The 23838-nt window shown below is 45.0% G+C and overlaps 1 long non-coding RNA gene across 1 annotated transcript in view; it reads left to right on the top strand.

Annotated features, from left to right (window-relative positions):
* The window catches only part of LOC127490727 (uncharacterized), a 42942-nt gene extending 38826 nt beyond the window's left edge, over positions 1–4116 (top strand). The window contains exon 4 of the long non-coding RNA XR_016235767.1: positions 2862–4116. This is a non-coding gene — a long non-coding RNA (uncharacterized LOC127490727). The remainder of the gene's footprint in view (positions 1–2861) is intronic.
* Positions 4117–23838: the final 19722 nt, after the last annotated feature.

The following is a 23838-nucleotide window of genomic DNA, read 5'->3' as shown; positions in this document are numbered from 1 at the left end:
TAGCTTCAATCCTAATTTAGATTCTGTACACCTGCAAACACAAAGCGCCTCTTGGAGTCTATGAAAACGGCTGCAGGTGACACCATGGCCCTCCATGGCCTATGAGAACGAAGCAGAGGACACTGATAGGGCAGGGTGGAGACAGCTGCCCCCAAATGGAAAGCACAGGACACAGCTGACCACAAATCTGGTTTCTGTGTTCACACTTTAACTGTTGACTCCTTTGATTTTTCAGACTGCACTTAAAGATTCATGAGAAGTGCATTTCTGAAGCCGAGGTGCTTACATTCTGAAGTCTAGGTAGAATCGGATCCATTTCACAAATCGGTGAAATCTGGGTGTCTTGCACACTTTCCATATCAGCCCACTGAACGCATTTATGAAAATAATTGTGATTTAGGGTTTGTAATCTTTAATTTCCTGTAAGTGAAACCATAAGAAATAGAAAGCATTTCTTGGGTCACAGGGGTAGAGAGAAGAAAAGCACAAGTTCTCATGTGTGTGCTATGCTAACTTTAACCGTAAAGGGACGATGATGATGCTGACATTTAAAAAAGAAGAAATGAACTAGGAACGGTAACTTCTTGTGTTAAGGACGCCAGCAACTTTCCTAAATGCATACCTGAGGGTGCCATCCGACTCGTTGCCTATCAAAAGCTCCCTGTGGCTTTCGGAGCCGAGCCTGCCCTCATTAGCAGGGTATAACAGGTCCTTTGCAGGAGCCACCTTTGCACCCTCATCTGACTGCTCTTATTTCATTGCACTTATTTAATTGAGCTGATAGACATATGAATGCACAAGTATTAGGGTTATGATTCAGCGAGTTTTGGACAATGTCTATGCCTGTGTGGTTGCCTCCCAAAGGAGATGCAGACCATTGCATCACTCCAGAAATTTCCCTTGGCTCCCTTCTAGGTGCTGAACATGCCACACACTCTAACTTCCATCTCCAGAGTCTGAGAGTTCCAGTTGTTCCACAGCCTCACCCACATGGTGGTGTCAGGTTTTAAAAATTGTAGTTTAGGCTGGTGCCGCAGCTCAATAGGCTAATCCTCCGCCTTGTGGTGCCGGGTTCTAATCCCGGTCGGGGCACCGGATCCTGTCCCAGTTGCCCCTCTTCCAGGCCAGCTCTCTGCTGTGGCCCGGGAGGGCAGTGGAGGATGGCCCAAGTGCTTGGGCCCTGCACCCACATGGGAGACCAGGAGAAGCACCTGGCTCCTGGCTTCAGATCAGCGCGGTGTGCTGGCCGCAGCAGCCATTGGAGGGTGAACCAACAGAAGGAAGACCTTTTTTTTTGACAGGCAGAGTGAACAGTGTGAGAGAGAGACAGAGAGAGAAAGGTCTTCCTTTGCCGTTGGTTCACCCTCCAATGGCCGCCGCTGCAGCCGGTGCACCGCGCTGATCCGATGGCAGGAGCCAGGAGCCAGGTGCTTTTCCTGGTCTCCCATGGGGTGCAGGGCCCAAGCACCTGGGCCATCCTCCACTGCACTCCCTGGCCATAGCAGAGAGCTGGCCTGGAAGAGGGGCAACCGGGACAGAATCCGGCGCCCCGACCGGGACTAGAACCCGGTGTGCCGGCGCCGCAAGGTGGAGGATTAGCCTATTGAGCCACGGCGCCGGCTTAAAGGAAGACCTTTCTCTCTGTCTCTCCCTCTCTCACTGTCCACTCTGCCTGTCAAAAAAAAAAAAAAATGTAGTTTAAGTGCAAAATGAAATCTCACTGTGGGTTTTTTATATTTATTTTTATTGACCTTGAAAGTGGGGGAGAGGGATAGAGAATAGAAGGAGAGAGAGAGAGAGAGAGAGAGAGAGAGAGAGAGAGAGAGAGAGAATCTTCTATACATTGGTTCATTGTGCAAATGGCTACAACAGCCAGTGCTGGACCAGGTCAAAGCCCAGAGCCTTGAACTCCATCCGGTTCTCTCACATGGGTGAGAGGCCATCATCTGCTGCATCCCAGGATACAGTAGCAGGAAGCTAGACAGGAAGTGGAGTGGCTGGGACTCAGGCAATCTGACGTGGGATGTAGGCATCCCAATCCAGGGCTTCTCCCACTGCATCGTAACACCCACTCCTTATTAAGATTTTATTTTGCATTTCCCTGATCATTAATAGTATTCACCCATCTTCTCATGTGATTCTTAAGCTTTTGTGCCTGGAAAGTCTATTCAAGACTTGTTCATTTATTTGTTGAGTTGCTTGTTTTTTTTTCATTTTCTGTTTGTAGTTTTTCACATTTTCTCGATACAAGATTTGTCCATCTTTGGTTGGTTGCCTTTTCATTTATTTAATGGTAGTTTTTGATTGGCAAAATTATGTCAATTGATTTTTCTTTTCTGTTTGGTGCTTTTCTGCTACCTTCTAGGAAAATTGTAACCCAAGTTTGCAAAATTATTCTGGTTTGTCTTTTTCTGGAAACTTTATAGTTTCAGCTTTTATATTTAGATCCAAGTTCCATATTGAATCAATTTTGGTACATAGTCTGACATAGGGACCATGGTTCAATTTTTCCACATATGTATTTGGTTATTCAGCACCATTTGTTGAAAAGATTTTCTTTTCTCATTGAATAGCCTTAGCACATTAGAAAAATCAACTGAGTAGGGCAGACGTTTAGCCCAACAGTCACGATACCAAAGTCCCTAATCATAGTGCTGGGCTTGATTCTCAATTCCAGTGCCTGGTTCCATCTTCTCACTAACGTAGATTCTAAGAGGCAGCCATGATGACTCCCAAATGGGAGACCGGGGTTACTGTCCAGAACAGGACACCAGATAGGGCTCTGTCTGTCTGGTTCTCTCTGTGTGTCTTTCTGTCTCTCAAGTAAATGATTTACTTTTTATTTTTTTTATTTTTGACAGGCAGATTAGAGAGAGACAGAGAGAAAGGTCTTCCTTCCATTGGTTCACCCCCCAAATGGCTGCTACAGCTGGTACGCTGCGCCGATCCGAAGCCAGGAGCCAGGTGCTTCCTCCTGGTCTCCCATGTGGGTGCAGGGCCCAAGTACTTGGGCCATCCTCCACTGCCTTCCCGGGCCACAGCAGAGAGCTGGACTGGAAGAGGAGCAACCAGGACAGAATCCAGCGCCCCAACCAGGACTAGAACTGGGGTACCAGCGCTACAGGTGGAGGATTAGCCAAGTGAGCCGCAGCGCTGGCCTCAAGTAAATAATTTTTGAAAAATCATTTGGTTATATATGACTAGGTCTATTTCTGGTCTTTATTCTGTCCCATTGATCCACATGTCTGTATTTGTCTAGGGCAATACCACACCATCTTGACTACTTTAGCCCTATATTAAATCACAAAACACAATTGTAGGAATCCTGTGACTTCGTACTTCATTTTCAAGGTTGTGTTGCCATTTTAGATCATTTGCATTTCCATTTAAAGTTTAAAACAAATTTGTCAATTTTTACAATAAAATCCATTGAGATTATGGCTAAGATTATATAGTCTATTAATTAGTTTGGAGAGAATTTCTTAACTATATTGATTTATGCAATTTTAAAAGAATCTTTTCACTTACTCATATCTTTAATATCTCTTAGCCATATTTGGTGGGATGCTGTATGCAAGCGGCAGCTTAACATGATATGCTACAACACCAGCCCCAATTTTTGTATATTGACCTTGTATCCTGCAACCTTTTTAAATATAGCTATTAGTTCCAATAACTTGGTAAATTCCTTCAGATTGTTTATACATGTCATCACATTATCTATGAATAGTTTCATTTCTTTCTTCCCAGTCTGTATGTATTTTATTTCTTTTTTGGATGTTATTGTACTGCCTGGGACATACTGTTGACTAGCATTGGTGAGACTGAACGCCTTGTCTGTTCCTGGCTCATGGAGAAGGAATTCAGGTTATCAATGTTGTGATAGGAGCTAAAGACGTCCTACATCAGACTGAGGGAATTCCTTCTATTTTTAGTTCACTAAGGATGTTTACCTTGAACTGAAGTTGGATCTTTAGAGCACTTCTGCATCTATTGAGATGTACATACACTGTTTTTCCTTTATGTTGTTAATATAGTAGACTATATTGTCTTTCAAAAGTAAAATTAACCTCATATTTCTGTGACAGAACCTACTTGATGTCTTAACTTTTTTTAATATATGAATAAACTTTAAAATGTGGAAAAGTAGAGTTGGAAAATGAGTTTGTTTTGGTGGAGATGATTTTGAAAGCCTTAAATCATTTTTTGTAATGTACATTTCAATGGAATTTTTGACATGAACTCTAGAGTTAGGTTACTAATATTTTGTTCAGATTGTTTGCATCTTCCTGGGGACTCTTGGTTGGTCATTTTCCTTTCTTACAAAGCTTTAGTCTAGGGGCCAGCACTGTGGTGCAGCGGGTTAACGCCCTGGCCTGAAGCACCAGCATCTCATATGGGCACCGGTTCTGGTCCCGGCTGCTCCACTTCCAATCCAGCTCTCTGCTATGGCCTGGGAAAGCAGTGGAAGGTGGCCCAAGTCCTTGGGCCCCTGCACCCACATGGGAGACCCAGAAGAAGCTCCTGGCTCCTGGCTTCGGATCGACACAGCTCCAGCCGTTGCAGCCAATTGGGGAGTGAACCAGCAGATGGAAGACCTCTCTCTCTCTCTTTCTCTCTGCTTCTCCTTCTCTCTCTGTGTAACTCTGCCTTTCAAATAAATAAATGAATCTTTTTTAAAAAAAAGCAGTATATGATTGGGTCTTGCTTTTTAATGCAGTCTATAAATACCTTTGCCAGAGTGTTTAACCCATTTCCAAAAGTGTAATGACTGATAAGGTTGAGTTTAGGTCTACGATTTTGCTATTTGTTTTCTATTTGTCCCTTTCGGGTTTTGTTTCCATGTTCTTCCTTTTCTGTCTTCCTTTGTGTTAATCAGCTTTTAGTATTTCATGTTCCTTTTAGCTATGTCTGTTCATTGTTTTGGTTGCTGGGTTATAAGATACATCCTTACCTGGTTAGAGTATATATTACACCACTTCATGTAAAATGCAAGCTCCTTGAAACTGTCTAGTGCATTGTATACTTGTCTTTGTATACTTGTAATTTGCTTCTGTGTATGCTATAAATCTATATATGTTGTAAACATATATGATTTTCTCTTTTTTTAAGATTTATTTTATTTATTTGAAAGAGTTACAGAGAGAGGTAGAGACAGAGAGAGAGGTCTTCCATCCGCTGGTTCACTCTCCAGATGGCTGCAATGGCCAGAGCTGCTCTGATCCGAAGCCAGGAGCCAGGAGCTTCTTCTGGGTCTCCCACATGGGTGCAGGGGCCCAAGGACTTGGGCCATCTTCTACTGCTTTCCCAGGCCATTGCAGAGAGCTGGGTCGGAAGAGGAGCAGCTGGGTCTTGAACCAGCACCCATATGGGATGCTCGCTCTTCAGGCCAGGACCTTAACCCACTGTGCCACAGCGCCGGCCCCAGATGATTTTCTTTACATAGCCATATATCTTAAGCAAATCAAGAGGTGGAAAAAAGACCCTTTCATTTATGGTAATCATATATTACCATTTTTAGGGCTCTTCATGGCTTCCTGAGACCCAAGTTTCCTTTGATAATATTTTCCTCCAGTTGAGAAATTTCCTTTAGCATTTGAAATACTTGTAACAGTTTGAATCTGTGAGATTTATACGTAGACGGGGGGCTCCTTCCTCTGTGTTTCTCTCATTTCTGAGATAACACCGATAATTTCCAGCCGCACCAGCAGCTCCAAACTGTGTCTTCTGGTACCGCAAGCCCACTAGTTAGGCTGATGGGCTGCAAGTGCCGCCGTGCAGAGCGGGCCCGGCCTCAGTGGAAAAGCTGTACAACCCCTGGCTCTCATGTAGTCCGCTTCCATCTCTCAGTGGTCTAGTCCCTCTCACTGTCTGCCCACCAAACCTTGCTCTGCGCTGCCTTCAGAGAGCTGCCTTCTGTATCTCGTGGAGAACTTAGGGATGTTATCTGAGGGAGCGCTGGTCTACTAGAAGTCGCTCAGCCGTCAGAGGAGCCAGAGCTCATGTTCCATGCCCCACTCGATGGTCGCAAACTTTTCCTACACAAGATCAGAAACATTTAACATTTGTGGCCTAAAGGCAGCATTGAAGATATTGTGTAGATATTTATTTATAAGGGGGAAGAAAACAAGTTTCCATGAAGTTTTGATGGATTATGTACTTTCTGGTCTTAGTGATTTAGGTCAAGATCTTTATATATTAAGAGATGAGCTCTTCGTGGTATGAGTTTCTGAATTTTCCCCATTTTAACATTTATCTTATGACTTTGTTTAGGTGGCTTTTCCACCACGCAGACTTTAAAACTTTCTTTTGTAAAGTCAAATGATCCAGTTTTTATCATTTGGCTTCTGGAGATTGAGTTCTATTTAAAATGAGAGGTGTTTGCCTTAGTATTTTCACCCATTTTATAATACATAATATAATATATAATATACTATATAATATATACATGTATATATATGTATAAGTGTATATTATATAGTGGGTGGTTTTTATATAATTTCAGCTAGGAAGAATTCAACATGATAAAAATATTACCATCCAAATACTTTAAATGTATCAGTGTGTCTAAATCAATCTATCTAGAAAGAGAAATTTAACCCTGCTTAGTAGCTTTAATAGTTCCTTTTAAAAAAGTTTGTAACATTGCAGTCTTCGCCTCTGTGTTTGAACAAGCCCCCTGGGTAAATCCTGTATATAGAAAAATTTGAAAACCACTTCTTCACCAGATTGTCTTATCTGCCTCCCCATCTCACCCCAGAAAGTCTGATGAAGCCTCAGAGATGCACTGTTTGCACCTCTGTGGTCTTTGTATTTTCCTGTAAGAAAGCCTGCTGCAGCATCAGGGAAAACCCCTTCCTCACAGCTTTCACTGGCTTTTCTCTCTCGCTCAGACAAGGGGTGTTGCGTGCCTCGGACACTGGGCATTTGAGACGCATCTTCATTCCTGAGGGTCTGCTAAGACCGTCAGTTCCTGCTCTGTAGCTGGGACACGAGAGCGCATGCCTCGGGATGAGAGTGAAGCGTGAACAGAGCCAGGCTGTCACCTGCCTGGGCCTGGAGATGTGAAGCCTCTTCTGTCCCACATGGTGCGCAGTTGGAAATAACAGGTGGTGACAGTGGAAAGGAAACAAGCTGGCCAATCCCTAGGGCTCAGAGAAGAAAGGCAAGAGGGCTTTTGGGGAGGGAACTGGCTGAAGACCCGGAATGTCCGTGGGGTTTTACATTGGCAAGAGGTCCCGGCTTCCCACAGCTGCTCACCTACCGACTCCCAGGAATTTGAGTTCAGGCACGAGATGATTTATAGTGTGGCCTGAGAGAGGTGAATGATGGAGGGGAAAGTGCCCACGAAAGGACCAATGTAGTACAACTTCTGGTTTTCCTCTCTTTGTGGTGGGCAGTGCCCTGCCAAGGCCTCCATCCGAATTTGGCTGGAGGTTCCTCTGCTCCATGCGCCAGGGCTCCCTGGCGGGTCGCAAGCCAGTGATTACGGCTGGCCACACTGCTTATCAAGCCTGGCCCTCTTCAGCGAATGCTTGGGGCTCTTCACTATGCAATGAAAATAACCAGCATTGCAAATGGTCTCCTGGTGACCGGATCCAAACCAATAAGGAAAACCTGCTTTACAAGCTCCCACAGAAACTTCTAGTGGAAGAAGCAACTGATAATTCTAACACCAAATGTCTGGCTTTTCGCCAGGACTAACAACTGTTCCCCTTTTTTTTTGCAAACCACATTCTGGTGACCAGGGAGAGCCAAAATAGATATTTTGATTCTAGAGCATTTTCTAAAGGGAGGTGAAATCACAGTGCCATTATGCAAACTAACTATAGGTTTAGGATGAGGGAAAAATTAGCTTAAAAACTTTAAAGAAAGCGCTTGGCTGCCAATAAAACGTTGCTTAAAAAAAGAGAGAGCTCACTACATTATTACTGTTTTTCAAATGCTGGTACTCACTGCTGTTTGATTATGGTTGTCAGATTTACCAACTAAAGATACAGGGTGCCCAGTTCAATTTGAATTTCAAATAAATAAAGAAAAATCTTTTATTATAAGTATGTCCCAAATCTTGTATGTCCCAAATATTACAAGGGGGGCATATCTACAATTTAAAAAAATTGTTTTGCTGAAATTCAAATTTAACTAGGCACTGTGTCTTTTATCTGACAACCTTAATTTAGATTCATTTTCTCTGTGATGCCAGGAAACATGAGAAGGGCAAGGTAACATTTTAAAATTCTGATGAGATAGTTCAACTTCTTTGCTGGGTCGAAAGATAATACTGACCTTTTCTTTTCGCTATTTGTCATCTACTAAAATTAATTTCATATTTTCCATCAAGCTTTAGAAGTAGGGTTTTTATTATTATTTTCGAATAAATGTGAGCGGAAAAAACAATAGATTTTGAGTCCCTACTGGGTGCCAGGCAAGTTTCTAGGCAGTTTAGATATTGTATTACTTAATAACTATTTCCCTGTACAATTTCAGTTGGAAAGTGCTCAGCAGGATAAACTTATCTTCATATCAAAGAACCTTTGAAATGTATGGAATGGCTACATTCATTTAAATCAATAAAAATTTACTGAACCCAAGATGCTAACCCAGGTACCATGCTAGCCCACAGGCCAAAGGTAGGATAATATTTACTCATTTTTCTTTAGGAAGAAATAACCTTCAAGCACAAGTGCTCTTATTAGCAGAACATATTAATTAAACCTTGAGAGGAAAGTAGTAAATGGACCCTAACAAATTTGCTAATGATTCTTCCTTGAGAATATAATTGTTTATGCAACACTTCTTGGTTTTATTTTATTGACAAAATTTTTATATATTTCATATATAAACAAAAAGTTTATATGAATATATCGACTTGAATTATGTATATACCGTGGAGTATACCAATTAAGGTAAATAACATATACATAATTCATACAATTATCATTTGCTGTGGTGAGAACACTAAAAATCCATCCCCTTGGATTTTCACTCAACAAACATTTATTGAGTGGACATATGAGCCAGACAATGAGACTGAAGCTCCAGGGCCTGAGCTCATGCTGATTAGAGCCCAGTGGGGGAGACAGATCCACATGACTTTGGTTGCAAAGGACCCCAGGGTGTGTGGGCAGAATTATGCAGTCCAGAAAGGCTCCCCACCGGCCAGTCCACAGTGTGAGAGTAGCTCAAAGGCTCTGCACACTGCAACGGGTTCAGCTGGCCCAGCTGGCCCAATCTGGAGGTCCTAAAGGATTCTAACAGGAAGCAAATGGAATTCTGTCCTGGAGAGTAAGTAGAATTCAGAGGAATCGCCTCAGTGACCGATGCCAGGCCACACATTTGATCCACTGTACCGAAGATGTCATATGGCTGAGTGAGGTCTACTTGAGGATAATGTCAGTTCTGTTTTCCAAATAGTCTCTCACAGGCAGGCAGAATATGCCATGGGAATAGGCCCAATGTGATTGATATTTCCATGAAGGAATTTCGTGGGCATTCTCGTGATGATATGTTGTGCTTGACAACAAAGATAAGCAACACATGGACACACGCCACCCCCCATAGATAATCAGAACGCTTGCCAAAGATTAAATGCACCTGGGGCTGCCTCCTACCTGCAGACACTTCATATGATGCAATGTGTTTTAAACTCAGCATCGACCTAATGACAGTGGTTGGCATTTATCTTCATCAGGTCATGCATGCATCTTGTGGCCATTTGAAAAGCAGAGTTACATAAGCTGAAACTGTGCAGGCAGTAGGAAATGAATCATTGGCATAAATCTCCATTTAATTTAAAAATTTGGGGGTGGGGAGGCTAGCACTGTGGCGTAGCAGGTAATTCTGCTGCCTGCAGAACCAGCATCCCATGCGGCAGCCAGTTCAAGTCTTGGCTGCTCCACTTCCAATCCAGGTCCCTGCTATTGTGCCTGGTAGAGCAGTGAAGGATGGCCCAGGTGCTTGGGCCCCTGCACCCACATGGAAGACCCAGAGGAGGCTCCTGGCTCCTGGCTTCAGCCTGATCCTTGGGGAATGGGACAGTGGATGGAAGATCTTTCCATGTCTTCCTCCCTCTCTCTCTATAACTCTGCCTTTCAAATAAAATAAATCTTAAATTTTTTTTTTAATCTTCAGATAACTGAGTTAAAGTATTTGGAGATATCAATTAGATGAGCTCTCACAATCACTTGATTTTACCTCTTGATTCACTTTCTTTTAAAGATAAAATACAATATTAAAAAGGACATTTTAATTTTTTAAAAAAAGATTTATTTGGCCGGCGCCACGGCTCACTAGGCTAATCCTCCGCCTTGCGGCGCTGGCACACCAGGTTCTAGTCCTGGTCGGGGCGCCGGATTCTGTCCCGGTTGCCCCTCTTCCAGGCCAGCTCTCTGCTGTGGCCAGGGAGTGCAGTGGAGGATGGCCCAAGTGCTTGGGCCCTGCACCCCATGGGAGACCAGGAGAAGTACCTGGCTCCTGCCATCGGATCAGCGCGGTGCGCGGGCTGCAGCGCACTGGCTGCAGCGGCCATTGGAGGGTGAACCAACGGCAAAGGAAGACCTTTCTCTCTGTCTCTCTCTCTCACTGTCCACTCTGCCTGTCAAAAAAAAAAAAAAAAGCAACATTTACTAAAAAAGATTTATTTATTTTATTTGAAAGGCAGAGTTACAGAGAGAGAGGGAGAGACAGAGACATCTTCCATCTGCTGGTTCCTCCCCAAATAGCTGCAATGGCCAGGGTTGGACCAGACCAAAGCCAGGAGTCAGGAGCTTCATCCAAGTTTTCCACATGGATGTGGGGGCCCAAGAGCTTGGGCCATCTTTGGCTGCTTTCCCAGGCACATGAACAGGGAGTGGATTGGAAGTAGAGCAGCCAGGGCTCAAACCGGTGCCTGTATGGGATGCTGGCCCTACAGGCGGCAGTTTAACCTGCTGTGCCACAGTGCTGGCCCTGACATTGGACACTTTAACCAGCCTGGTGTCCGTGTGGCTAATCCTGCGGTAGTTCCTTTCATGGCAGTTGGGACCAGTGCCTTCAGTTCTATTTCAGTTGCAGAGAGGGTGTCTCAGTCACCACGCCCACTCCCGATAGATGTAGAGAGGGAAAGCCTGGTTATGTGAAGAAATCTGGGAACACCGAGCTGATCGAGAGCAGCATGCAGAGCTCTTCTGGCCGTGCCTTGATGATCACGGAGCAAGAGATCCATGATAAAGCCAGGGCCAGTCTGCAGCAGCCAGGTGCCTTCTATGCTTCTCAAACAGCTGCGATAGATCCTGCTCTGACTGGCCAGACTTTAACTCAGGGTCCAGTGAGAATCAAATGAGTTCAAGCTGTTTATATTTATCTCCTCACATTGGTTGTATTATATCTGAAGCTCTAATTCTGTTACCATGCAACATTTTGACAATCATCAAGTGAAGGCTAATTAAGAGCAAAATAATTACCAGACATCCTGCCACGGAGGAATTTTCTTTTTTCCAGTCACCTATACAGAGCTTCAATTTAATTTTTACAGAGTAATTAATCTAGTTAAATGCAATCTTTTCGGGCCCTTTCAATGTAATCAACAAACACTTCTGGCAGGCATGCTATGGGGTAGGTACGGTGTGGTGGTAGTGCTCAACCAGGTGAGTCCCAGAGTTGTGTAGCTTGCAGCTGGCAAGAATATTGTAAATCACCTGACCCGTGTTTCTCATTTTGCAGACCATGAAACTTCTTGATAAACTAGAAATTTCATACATAGAACAGGAATTAAGATCAGGGGGTCTATTCTAAATCACGCTCTATCATCGGCACTCTCTACCCTCTTTCTCAGGGCTGCGTGTCCGTTAAATGGAAGGGTGAGTTTATACTGAATGCTCTTTCCAAGGCCAGGAGAAAGGTAGAATCTGGGATAAGAAATCAAGGCTTTGTCCCTGTCCCTCCCCTCCGGGACAGAAGCCCCCACCACCCAGAGGAGGGGAGCAGTCGCAAAAGGGCCTCTGCTGCAGGGATATCTGGATGAGCTCCTGCTGGTGCTCAGGGCATCTCTTGGCTGCCCTGCACTTCTACCCAATCCCCCTTTCACCAGTGCCTTGTGGCGCTGCCTCCAGGACCGCAGGTGTTCTCATTAAAGAGAAATAGCTGAACTCCAAGGAGTTTTAAAGGAACAGATGAAGCAACATTCGCAATTGCTAAAGACACTCAGTTCCTGATATACAGCAATTTTTTAAAAAAAAATTCTTGTCATGAGAGCTTATAATTACACCATAAAGTACAATGGGAGCAAGAGGGTTTGTGACCATTTGATCCTACTGCGAAACATGTGAATCCTTTGAAATCACAGATGGTTTGGAAAGATAGAGATCCCCGTGTTGTAACTATCTCGGAATCTTTGAGTTGATGTGGGTTTAGGACTACAACTGAACGACTTTTAGTATTTTCTTAACTTTTTCCTTGGACATTTCTTAATTTTAGAACTAGCAAACAACAAAAAATATTCAGTTTAGGAGAACATTTTTCAAATAAGAAAAATACTTCAAGATGGTATCTAGATGAAAGTCCTTGTGTGTGGAGTATTTTTTTTTCCTCCAGAAGGGTGGAGTATTTTCTTAAGGTTTGGCTTATGACTTCATTTATTTAATTTTATAATTGTTACTATTAAATATGTTCTTTTAAAAAAAAGGTTTGTTTATTTATTTATTTGAAAGAGTTACACAGAGAGAGACGGAGGGGCAGAGAGAGAGAGAGGTCTTTCATCTGCTGGCTCACTCCCCAATTGGGCTGCAAGGGCCAAAGCTGGGGCGATCCAAAGCCAGAAGCCAGGAGCTTCTTCCGGGTCTTCCACGAGGGTGCAGGAGCCCAAGGACATGGGCTATCTTCCACTGCTTTCCCAGGCCATAGCAGAGAGCTGGATTGGAAGTGGAGCAGCTGGGACTAGAACTGGCGCCCATATGGGATGCCGGCACAGCCACAGCGCTGACCCTATATATTTTTTAAATATGAATCCTCAAAGATTCTGTTATTTCTACATAAAAAATCCAAGTATAGTTGTTGAAGGTGAGTAGAAATCAAATGGTATCAATTAAATGGCCTTAGGAAGATTCTGACTGGCTTATCCTTAGCTCATGAAGTCGTCATAAGGATGAGAAACTCACCTTGAATCCTGTGACACAGACTGTTTTAAGGCCATTAATGACTATGAGAATGAGATGGAGTTCGATTTTCAAGCCCACCAACTATGGTTTTCCCTAAGTTTGATTATTAATGCAACTTGTGTTGCATAAATAGGGAAACTATTTCAATGAGTGGAGAAAGAAAAATATAATTTCTTTTCAAAATACTGGGAAAAAATTGACAGTTGTATCGTCTGAACATTAAATTTTTTGCACATAATCTGGATATCTTACCCAATAAACTGTGTAGTTGACTATGTGTTAATGTACAAGTACAGCCCCATATATGTACTGGGTGAAAAAAGAACAAGTTGTAGACTCATTGTCAACAAGTTCGCCAACGAAGGACGGCCAAGGTGCTTGATCCTTCCGAGGAGGCTAAGGCTGAGCTCAGGTGAGGCCCTCACTTCGTCTGGGGAGTAGCACGTAGCACCCCACGCCAAGCGCACACCACCCAGCGCCTCCATCTCCTCCTCCTCCGACTCCGGGCCCACCTGCGCTACTCCACCCTCATCCTGCGTGAGATCAATGCCTTCATTAAAGCCTCCAGTGTCTGTGTGGAGCCCTTTTGGCCTGGCTTGTTTGCGAAGGCCCTGGCCAGTGTCAACATGGGGAGCCTCATCTGGAACCTAGGGCTGAGGGAGCCGCTTCCGCAGCTTGGTGGAGGCCCTGCCCCCAGCACGGCGGCCGCTCCAGCTGAAGAGAAGAAAGTAGAAGCAAAGAAAGAAAAATCCGAGGAGTATGATGATGACGTTCGTCTTTTTGACTAAGTCTGTTTTCTTGTTCAATAAAAAAGCTGAACTGCAAAAAAAAAAAAAAAAAAAGTAAGGGTAAGTCTAAGAAAATACGCATCAGTGTGGATTGGAATAATCATGCAACATATTGGGAAGAAAGTGCAACTAGATTGAAACGCTGAAGGAGACAGTGCATAGAAGAAGGCAGAATACTATGGACAAGGTGATACCATGCGACGAGGGTAGAGAGGACGGAAGTAAGAACAGTGCGCTTGCAGGACGCTCAGTGCATCCTCCCACCTGTTGTAGGTGAGGTAGGTGACGTGGAAAATGAAGGTGAATAACGGGTTAGTGTCCGGTTATAGGAACCATGAGGTTCAGGCTGTGCAGGCTGGAACTGGCTCAGTGAGTCAGTTGGTGGCACTTCTAAAGTCCAAGACTGGAAAGATAAATGTTATAAGGCAGTTTAAGGAGACTCACCTGGCAGCGGTGTGCAGGGCCTTCTGGAGGGAAGAAGATGGTTAGAGAAGACAAGCAGGACACATTTATTTGATGGGAGTTGAGAAGGAGATTTTTTTTTTTTTAAGGAAGAAATGGCCAAGATTTAATAAAAATGAAGACCCAGTGTTTGCTCAAGCATCTTGTTTCCTGGCCTCTACAGCTCTCTCCTTCCCCCAAAATGGGATATTTAATTCCCCACCTGATCCCAGTTTCCAGAGCCAAACCTAATCTGAGAAATCCAACACTTCATCCCCAGACTACACCCAGGCTCAGCTTCAGATCTATCCCTTGGCGTGTTCAAGTTTGATCCCTGGTCTCCATACTTCTTGGAACTGAACTTTTTATTCACTCCCTTATTAATGCCTCTCCCTGAAATCATTTAACTACTCTACTTCCCTGTTAGGATTGGGTCTTGTTCTTGTCGATCCCCTACCCCGTCCTGAGGAAAGTGTTCCTCCTGACATAAAAGTTTGAAAGACCAAGTACTGGAAAGGCATAAAAGCAACTGTTAAAGATGATTAGCAGAATACTAAGAGGACTCTTTCTTGTTCTTTTTCATTTTCTAGGTTATGTAAACTTTCTTGATGAAGCATGTAGTGTTTTCTACATGTAAAAATAAAGAAGAATTTTTTAAATATTTATTTGAAAGTCAGAGTTACGCAGAGAGAGAGATCCTCCATCCACTGGTTCACTCCCCAGTTGGCTACAATGGCTGGAGCTGCACTGATCCAAAGCCAGGAGCCAGGAGCTTCTTCTGGGTCTCCCACGTGTGTGCAGGAGCCCAAGCACTTGGGCCATCTTCTACTGCTTTCCCAGACCATAGCAGAGAACTGGATGGGAAGTGGAACAGCCGGGTCTCGAACTGGCACCCATGTGGGATGCCAGTGCTTCAGGCCAGGGCATTAACCCGCTATGCCACAGTGCCAGCCAAGAAAAGAAGAATGTTGAAACCCATGTATTAATAGAAAAATAATGAGCCAATATCAGCCAGCCATTGCCTACAGTGCCAGGGCCAGCGTAATGGTCATGGTAAGAAACACCCCGTGCCATAGGGAATACACTCGTTCCCTGTTGGTGAGTGAATGGGGTAAGCATATTTCTTCATTCCTAGAAATTCAAGAAAATCAACTGCATCCCTAGTTCTGATTCTAAAGGGGAAACAGCGCTTTCTGTAGACGTCTGCCATGTTAGGATAAGGCCACTCTCTCTGAGAAGGCAGCTTGGTCTGCAGGCGGTGACTCACTGGCATAGAATATTCAGTTCAGGTCTTCTCAGGCCATACAAAGTGCTTCAGCCGGAACCACACAACTCATCTGGCTACTCACAGAATAGGAACAGGATCGAAATTTGACCTGAGAAATCTTCTGTTAAGATCTCCCTAAAAATAGTTGTCTGCTTTGGCTTTTTTTTTTTTTACAGGCAGAGTGGACAGTGAGAGAGAGACAGAGAGAAAGGTCTTCCTTTTTTCCATTGGTTCACCCCCAATGGCTGCTGCCGGCACACAGTGCTGATCCGAAGGCAGGAGCCAGGTGCTTCTCCTGGTCTCCCATGCGGGTGCAGGGCCCAAACACTTGGGCCATCCTCCTCTGCACTCCCGGGCCACAGCAGAGAGCTGGACTGGAACACGAGCAACCGGGACAGAATCCGGCGCCCCGACCGGGACTAAAACCCGGTGTGCCTGCACCGCAGGCGGAGGATTAGCCTAGTGAGCCGTGGCACTGGCTAAGCTTCAGAGGATGTTAAAGTCCCTAATGATGACTTAGAGAGGTCTTCACAGTTGAACCCTACCCACCTGAGGGAAGTCGGCTTAATGAGCAGACACAAATACCACTTAGCCCCAGCCCAGATGACCTCTAAATCCAAATCCCACCCCCAGAGAGTTTGGCATCTCCATTAGTGCCATAGCTCGTGACGTGGGTCACATCTGGGTTTAGGAAGACACTCCTCATCCCCAGAAGAGCCGTAGTCAGTGAGAACCTCTCATCCTCTAAGTGTGGTTCTCAACCTTGGACATACCTGGGAACCCCTTGAAGAGCATGTGAAATTATATCAGTGCTGGGGCCGGCGCTGTGGCATAGTGGGTAAAGCCACCGGCTGCAGTGCCAGCATCCCATATGGGCACTGGTTCGAATCCGGGCTGCTCCACTTCCCATCCAGCTTTCTGCTATAGCCTGAGAAAACAGTAGAAGATGGCTCAAGTATTTGGGCCCCTACACTCGTGTGGGAGATCCAGAAGAAGCTCCTGGCTCCTGGCTTTGGATCAGACCAGCTCCAGCCATTGTGGCCATCAAGATCTCCCATGCCTCTACTTCTACCCTAGGATTAGAACAGAATCCACCTAGCAACTCTGTGCTGATATTGAATCTAAAAGATCCCAGCATTTTCTCTCTCTGTCTCTGTCTCTCTCACTCCACCTTTCACGTATATAAATCTTAAAAGGGTGGAGAGGAGGGGTGAGGGTCTGTGTTATGGTGCAATGGGTTAAACCACCATTTGGGATGCTGACATCATCAAGTCCTGGCTACTCCACTTCCAATCCAGCTTCCTGCTAATGTGCCTGGAAAGCAGCAGACAATGGCTCAAGTACCTGGGCCCCTGCCACCCATGTGGGCAGCCCAGATCGAGTTCCTGTCTCCTGGCTTCAGCCTGGCCGAGGCCCAGCTGTTGAGGCCATTAGGGAGGGAAACCAGTGGGTGGCAGATATCTCCTCGCTCTCTCTTTCTCATACTCTCTGTCACTCTGCCTTTTAAATAAATAAATAAATAAGTCTTCATTTTAGCAAAAGAAGAAAGATGCCAGTGTCCGGCAGGATTCTGACACAGTAACAACTTCCTGGAGGCTCGCCTTTGCAGTGCACCAGACTCGATTGCCCTGGTGCCCTAATCCTGAATGACACTAGCCTGTGTGCTCTTGCGCTCTACAGCTAAAGGGTATGCTGTTTGGTTGCCGCTGCCCGTAACTAAACACAAACACATCCACTCTTTCCACCTGGATGCTACACAAAACTGTTTGAACTAAACTGGTTTTCTCCAATATGTGTGAACTGTTCCTTTTTGCAGCCTAACCTTTTGGATCTGATGTGCGCTGCGTATAGTGATATTTTGCCGTGTCTGTTTCAACCTGGAAGCATTGCTCCATGGAGATCATTGTTCTACCTTCCTGGCTCCGAAAGGAGCTTAATCTGGGTACTTAAGCGCTGTCATCACTTTCTCCCTTTTAAAATCCCCAATGTTAGTGCCACTGTTACACAAGATTGAGAAAGTATAAGATACATTTGTATAGGGCTCACTTAAGTTCTCAGATCTTATAAAGCCAACTCTTAATTATTTTATCCATGGAAATCACTTCAAAATGTTAACTCATTTTTTTATGAATTCTGGATAGTGACCACTGGCTCTCCTGTGTTAGGAGGACGCTTAGTCTCCCTCCATGGGCCTCAACCTCTTTATCTTTTTTTTTTTTTTTTCATCTGCTGGTTCACTCCCCAGATGGCTGCAACGGCCAGAGCTGGGCCAGTCTGAAGCCAGGAGCCAGGGGCTTCTTTCAGGTCTCCCACACAGGGGCAGGGGCACTTGAGCCATCTTCTGCTTTCCGTGCCATAGCAGGGAGCTGGATCAGAACTGGAACAGCCGGGACTCGAACTGCTGCCCATACAGGATGCCAGCACTTCAGGCAGCAGCTTTTACCACTATGCCACAGTGCCGCCCCCGCCCTGCCTCCTTACCTTTAAAATGAAGCAATTGAAGAAGATAGCCAAGCCCCATCTAGTTCTTTATGATTCGTCCTTGTGATTTATTTGTTCTTTAATTCGTGAGAACCAACCTCAAATATGATACATTTGATTTTTTTTTTAACAAGACCTACCTAACCATGAGACATAATACAAATCTTAATGAGTGCCTTAAAAAGTGTTGGGCATTCTCAAAAAATCAGGGCCACCGCTGTGGCATAGGAGGTTAAGCCTCTGCCTGCTATGGGCGTGCTGGTTCGAATCCTGACTGCTCCATTTCTGATCCAGCTCCCTGCTAAAGCAACAGAAGATGGCCCAGGTCCTTGGGCCCCTGCACCCATGTAAGAGTCCGGGGAGAAGCTCCTGGCTCCTGGCTTTGGCCTGGCCCAGCTCTGACTGTTGTAGCCATTTGGAGAGAGAGCCAGTTGATGAAAGAGCTCGCTCTCTCTCTCTCCGTGTGTGTGTGTGTGTGTGTGTGTGAGAGAGAGAGAGAGAGTGAGAGAGAGAGACTCTACCTTTCAAATAAATAAATTTTAAAAAGTTAAATTGAAGTTTGAAATCTTGTTCCTTCTGGTTCTTCTATTAATAAGCCAGGTTGCCCCATGCATTGTGCAAGAGATTTCAGTTTCCACATTTGTTATATTTTCTTTCTTTATTTGACAGGCAAAGCAAGAGAGAGACAGGGAGAGAGAGAGAGAGAACAAACACTCCCATCCACTAGTTCACTTTCCAGATGCCCACAGCCACTGAGGCCTGGTTGGTGCTAAAGCCAGGAACAAAGAGCACAATCGAGGTCTCCCACATGGGTGACAGGGCCCCAGTACTGGAGGTGTCACAGCTGCCTCCCAGGGTCTGCATTAGCAGGAAGCTGCGCCCAGAAGCCAGGAGTTGAATGCAGACACTCTGCTATCAGATGCAGGGATCTCGACTGCTCGGCTGAATGGCCGCTGGACACATCTGTTGCTGTTGAAACTGTGACCATTTATCTCCAAACGTGTCTTACATATTGTAGTACTTAAGAACGAAATAATAAAAAGTCTGGGATTTGTTTCAAAATGACCTGGGGAGCTAGAAAAGGTGGGAGTAGTTTGGTCTAAAAAAAAAAAAAAAGCACGTGTAGTACGTGTTGAAAATTACTGAAGTTGGGTTTTTTTCCCCATCATTATACATGGGATAAGGATAAAATTAGATAAAATGACCAAAACCTATAAAAATTGTTTCAAAAAAGTTAAGACTTTTACCAAAGCAAAATCTTTTTGGCAACTTGGTTGACATATAAGTGAGCCAATATGAAGTACTTCAAAGGGTTCATGGAAAATGGAATTAAGGTAAGTTTATTTTGGTGTGAAAATTTTTTGGATCTATGCACAGCTTTTCATAGGACACATTTTTCAGGAACTTTTTAAAGATCTCTCATGTGCATGGATTTCAAAATCTTTTTTCACCAAAATTTACCTTTTAATTCCATTTCCATGAACTTTCTGAAGTTCCCTTGAATAGACATGTTCATTTTCCAAGCCTTCCTGAATTTGTGAACTAACTAAATAAGTTGATTTTTTTATAACTAACTAAACAAGGTAATTTCTTTCCAAAGCAATCTATTCTAAATTTAAAGACATATGCCACCTGGATCGTGACAGCTTTTCACCTATGTGAAGTCGTTCAGTCTCTCGAGTGTACTCACCTAAAATCACCTAATTTATTCCTCAAAGCCAAATCTTTGACAAGAGAGGCAACTGTTTGCAGTCCCGCTTTTCAGATGAAAAAACTGAGACCTAGTGGGATTTTCCACTGTGCCAGAAGTTTTCTAATCGTTCCTTGTTTATCAGGCCTACCAAAATCTTGAAAGAGATTAGTATTTTTTTTTTCAAGTTCTAATCCAGACGCTCAGAACCATTCATCTGATTTGAAGCTGGACTATAGTACTGCGCATTTTGTCCACACCTATGGTGGCCATAAACTACACTCTGAGCGTGTTTAAGAACCGTGCCATAAAAACCCATAGGCTTTTCTTGCTGCTGGGGAAGTAGTGCTCAATCCATGCCAAACCGGAAAATCCTGTTACAGCAGTACCAACTTGTCTGAAATCTAACTTGAGAAAAGGTTAATTGTAAATACCGCCAAAGGAATTTGCTCCTCAAAGAATGCGAGAAAATGGGCAGAAACTGCAGCCCATAGCCCTTTCGTGGCCAGACCACGGGGAGTCCTGGGGGGCCAGGGAGTTTCCAGGGTGATGCGTGGCCAGTTGCCTCCTCCTCTTCTCGCACAATACAAGTGGGGATTTCTTCCATTGCCGAATAGTCCTTAGGACTTCCCCAGGCTCCCTATGAGAAGATACCAGAGTGGGGATCCCCATTCTTGGGGACTCCTAAAGCTGTCTTTAGTCTGAGGTTCTCTATCCTGGATGCAGTTGGGAAACACTAGGAGACTGTATGAACATATGGGGCCCTGCCCAAGCTTAATGAAGGCAGTCTGGCTGGAGATTCAGAGGGAGTCTCCACTGAGGTAGCTTTAGAGCCTTCTGGGTGACACCAGGGGACAGCCGAGGCTGAGCCACACAGCCCTAGGCTGTCTTCCTGATGACCACACACAGGGCTCTGCACCCTGCTCTCATGATCGCTCAGGAAAACCGGGGAGTAGGAAGACTTGGGATCTGGCACTTTGTCCCCTTGCTTGTCCCTCAGCATGGCCCTTCTCCATCCCTCTTTGCTTACCCAGTGCTCTTCTATCTGGTTCCAGTGTCCTCCTGTATCTCCTCTGCTATAGGTATGAGACACAGGAAAAGGAACCCATTCACATTAACATCGAGAAAACTGACAACCTAAAGTGACTGTCCTGCTGGGGACATTGACCCATCTGTACGACAGAGCAAGCCATGCAAGTGAGCTTTAATCCAGGACGGCAGTCGGCTTTGGCAAGACCCCCACAGCCACCACCTCTGCCACCACGCCCATGCTTTGAAAACATAGCCTCTATGGGGGTTCACAGAAGCCCGCTTCCTTGGTCTGGGGACTTCGCATGACACTGCTGTGCCTTAGTGGAGTGAAATCCAGAGCAGCCTCTTGGGAGGGGCATTTGCTAGCAGTTAAGATGCCCACATCCCATAGCAGCGTGTCTGGTTCCAATGCCAGCTCAGCTTCCAGTTTTAGTTTCCTGCGAATGCACACCCTGGGCAGCCACAGGTGGTAGATAACTCCCGTAGTTGGAACCCGTGCTGCCTCTGTGGGAGACCAGGATTAAGTTCTAGGCTCCTGGCAGCTTTGATGTGGCTGAGCCAGGGCTGTAGGGAGTATATGGGGAGTGATCCAACGATGGAAGATCTCTCGCTGTCTTTCTCACTCTCTGCCTTTCAAATAAACAAAAACATTTTTTTAATCTCTTGCAAAACCAAGGAGAAGTAGAGAAACAGAACACTGACCCCCAGAGAGGGAGCCTGCCCCTTGAAGTGTGATCAGAAAGCAGGATACACATATCTCAATATATGTGTATTTTCATAATTATAATTATAAATGCTCAATTTCTACAGTGGGAAAAAAAAAAAAAAGAAAGCAGGGAAACTCTGTTATGACAAGAACTGGGTTTCCTATCTCTGGAAAAGGAATACGATGCCCTGAGCTAATGTGGGGAAGTGGAATATAATTCAGGGGTGAGGAAGCAAGCAAACATTTAGCTAAATCCTCCTTCACTGTGTGACAAATAGTCAAAACCACACTGCCTGCATCTTGTGCGGTTTGAATGGAAGCCGATAGATCAGTGAGAGTGTGCAGGCTGAGTCATCTCGTGCTTTCGGGATGTTTCACCGGAGAATGAGCCACAAGCAATGCGGGTTGGAAACCATGCAAACAGCAAAAGCTCCTAAGCATCACGACCTATTGACATCCAGCTCCCTCTTGCTGTGTTTACATCCTCCGGGGAAGTCACCGCAGACTGCACAATGAGACTTCTGTGCGTACATCTCCGCCATTAGCAGAAGGAACCAAAAGGTCACCCTTGCTGAGTGGCTGGCTTAAAATATTGATTTATTAAATGCAACCCATGTTGGAGCCCAGATTGCTTGTTAAATCTTCGGTCTGGGATTCTAAACATGACCAGCTAACTTCAATATAAATGGCATTTAAACAGTGTGGGTTAAACTTGGTTATGTTGCTAACTTCCCAGAAAGCTCTCTGAAATTACAAAACTCCTGTGAAAGAGGGATAGCAGATAAGTCTATATTCGGTCCTAAGACCTAGCATGTGACTTGGTCAAGGAAGAGAAGAGAACAAACTGGCGATTGCTACACATAAGGTAGGCTTGCAGAAACCCTTCCAGATCTGACTTGATGAAGCAGACGCAGCGCCCGCCAAGAAAGACACTTTTAGATGGTTCTTTTGTAGTAAAAATAATTTGAGGTTATTCTATTCTTAGAGGTGTAGAAGGAATCTGTTGACATATGGCTCTAACAAATTACAAACACCCCCAAATTTTTGTTAGGCAAACACACTGCCAGCTGTGAAATGTGCGGCTCATTACTATTTGGGAAAAGCGCCTGTGACAATTTAATAATAATCACAACGGAACTTTTTACTTCTGAACTATTATGTAACTCCCACTCACCATGTCCTGTTGGATAAGTTGGCATTGGCAGCTTCAGATTTACTTTATTTCGGGGCCGGTGCTGTGGCGCAGTGGGTTAACGCCCTGGCCTGAAGCACTGGCATCCCATATGGGCGCTGGTTTGAGACCCAGCTGCTCCACTTCTGATCCAGCTCTCTGCTATGGCCTGGGAAGGCAGTGGGGGATGCCCAAGTCCTTGGGCCCCTGCACCCTCATGGAAGACCTGGAAGAAGCTCCTTGCTCCTGGCTTCAGATCAGCCAATTTGGGGAGTGAACCAGCAGATGGAAGACCTCTCTCCTCTCTCTGCCTCTCCTTCTCTCTCTGTGTAACTCTGACTTTCAAGTAAATAAATAAATCTTGAAAAAAGATTAACTTTATTTATCTATTCTGATACTTTTTTTCATGTTAATGTGACATTAATACAAGGAGAACAGATTCAAGGAAGGTCATGGATACAGCTATCTTTCAGATACAGTTCTAAGCATATAATGATATTCCTTCCTCCCTCCCATCCTTCCTCCAGATTTACCTTAGTAGTGATAATAAGGGCACCTACAATTTATTAAACCCAACCTGTGTACCCAGCATTGGAGCAGGTATAAAATCGTAATTGTTTCCATTTTGCTCATGAAGAAAGAGGCTGAGAGAGGTGAAGGGATTCCCTCCAGGAAGGCCGCCGTTCCTGATCTGCAGACCCGAGTGCTGGGTCTGTGTTTTTTTTTTGTTTTTGGACAGGCAGAGTGGACAGTGAGAGAGAGAGACAGAGAGAAAGGTCTTCCTTTTGCTCTTTTGCTGTTGGTTCACCCTCCAATGGCTGCCACGGCCAGCACACCGCGCTGATCTGAAGCCAGGAGCCAGGTGCTTCTCCTGGTCTCCCATGGGGTGCAGGGCCCAAGCACTTGGGCCATCCTCCACTACACTCCCTGGCCATAGCAGAGAGCTGGCCTGGAAGATGGGCAACTGGGACAGAATCCGGGGCCCCGACCAGGACTAGAACCCGGTCTGCTGGCGCCGCTAGGTAGAGGATTAGCCAAGTGAGCCGCAGCACCGGCTGGGTCTGTGTTTTCTACATGCCTGTACTCAAGCCCTGCACTTCATTATCTTCCCCCAGAAACCTGTCAGGAA

Source organism: Oryctolagus cuniculus, chromosome 6 (assembly GCF_051225735.1).
Source record: "Oryctolagus cuniculus isolate XC-2025 breed Fujian yellow rabbit chromosome 6, ASM5122573v1, whole genome shotgun sequence".
NCBI classification, from domain to species: Eukaryota; Metazoa; Chordata; class Mammalia; order Lagomorpha; family Leporidae; genus Oryctolagus; species Oryctolagus cuniculus.
The sequence above is the reverse complement of the archived record's forward strand: the minus strand, read 5'-3'. Positions and strand labels throughout refer to the sequence as shown.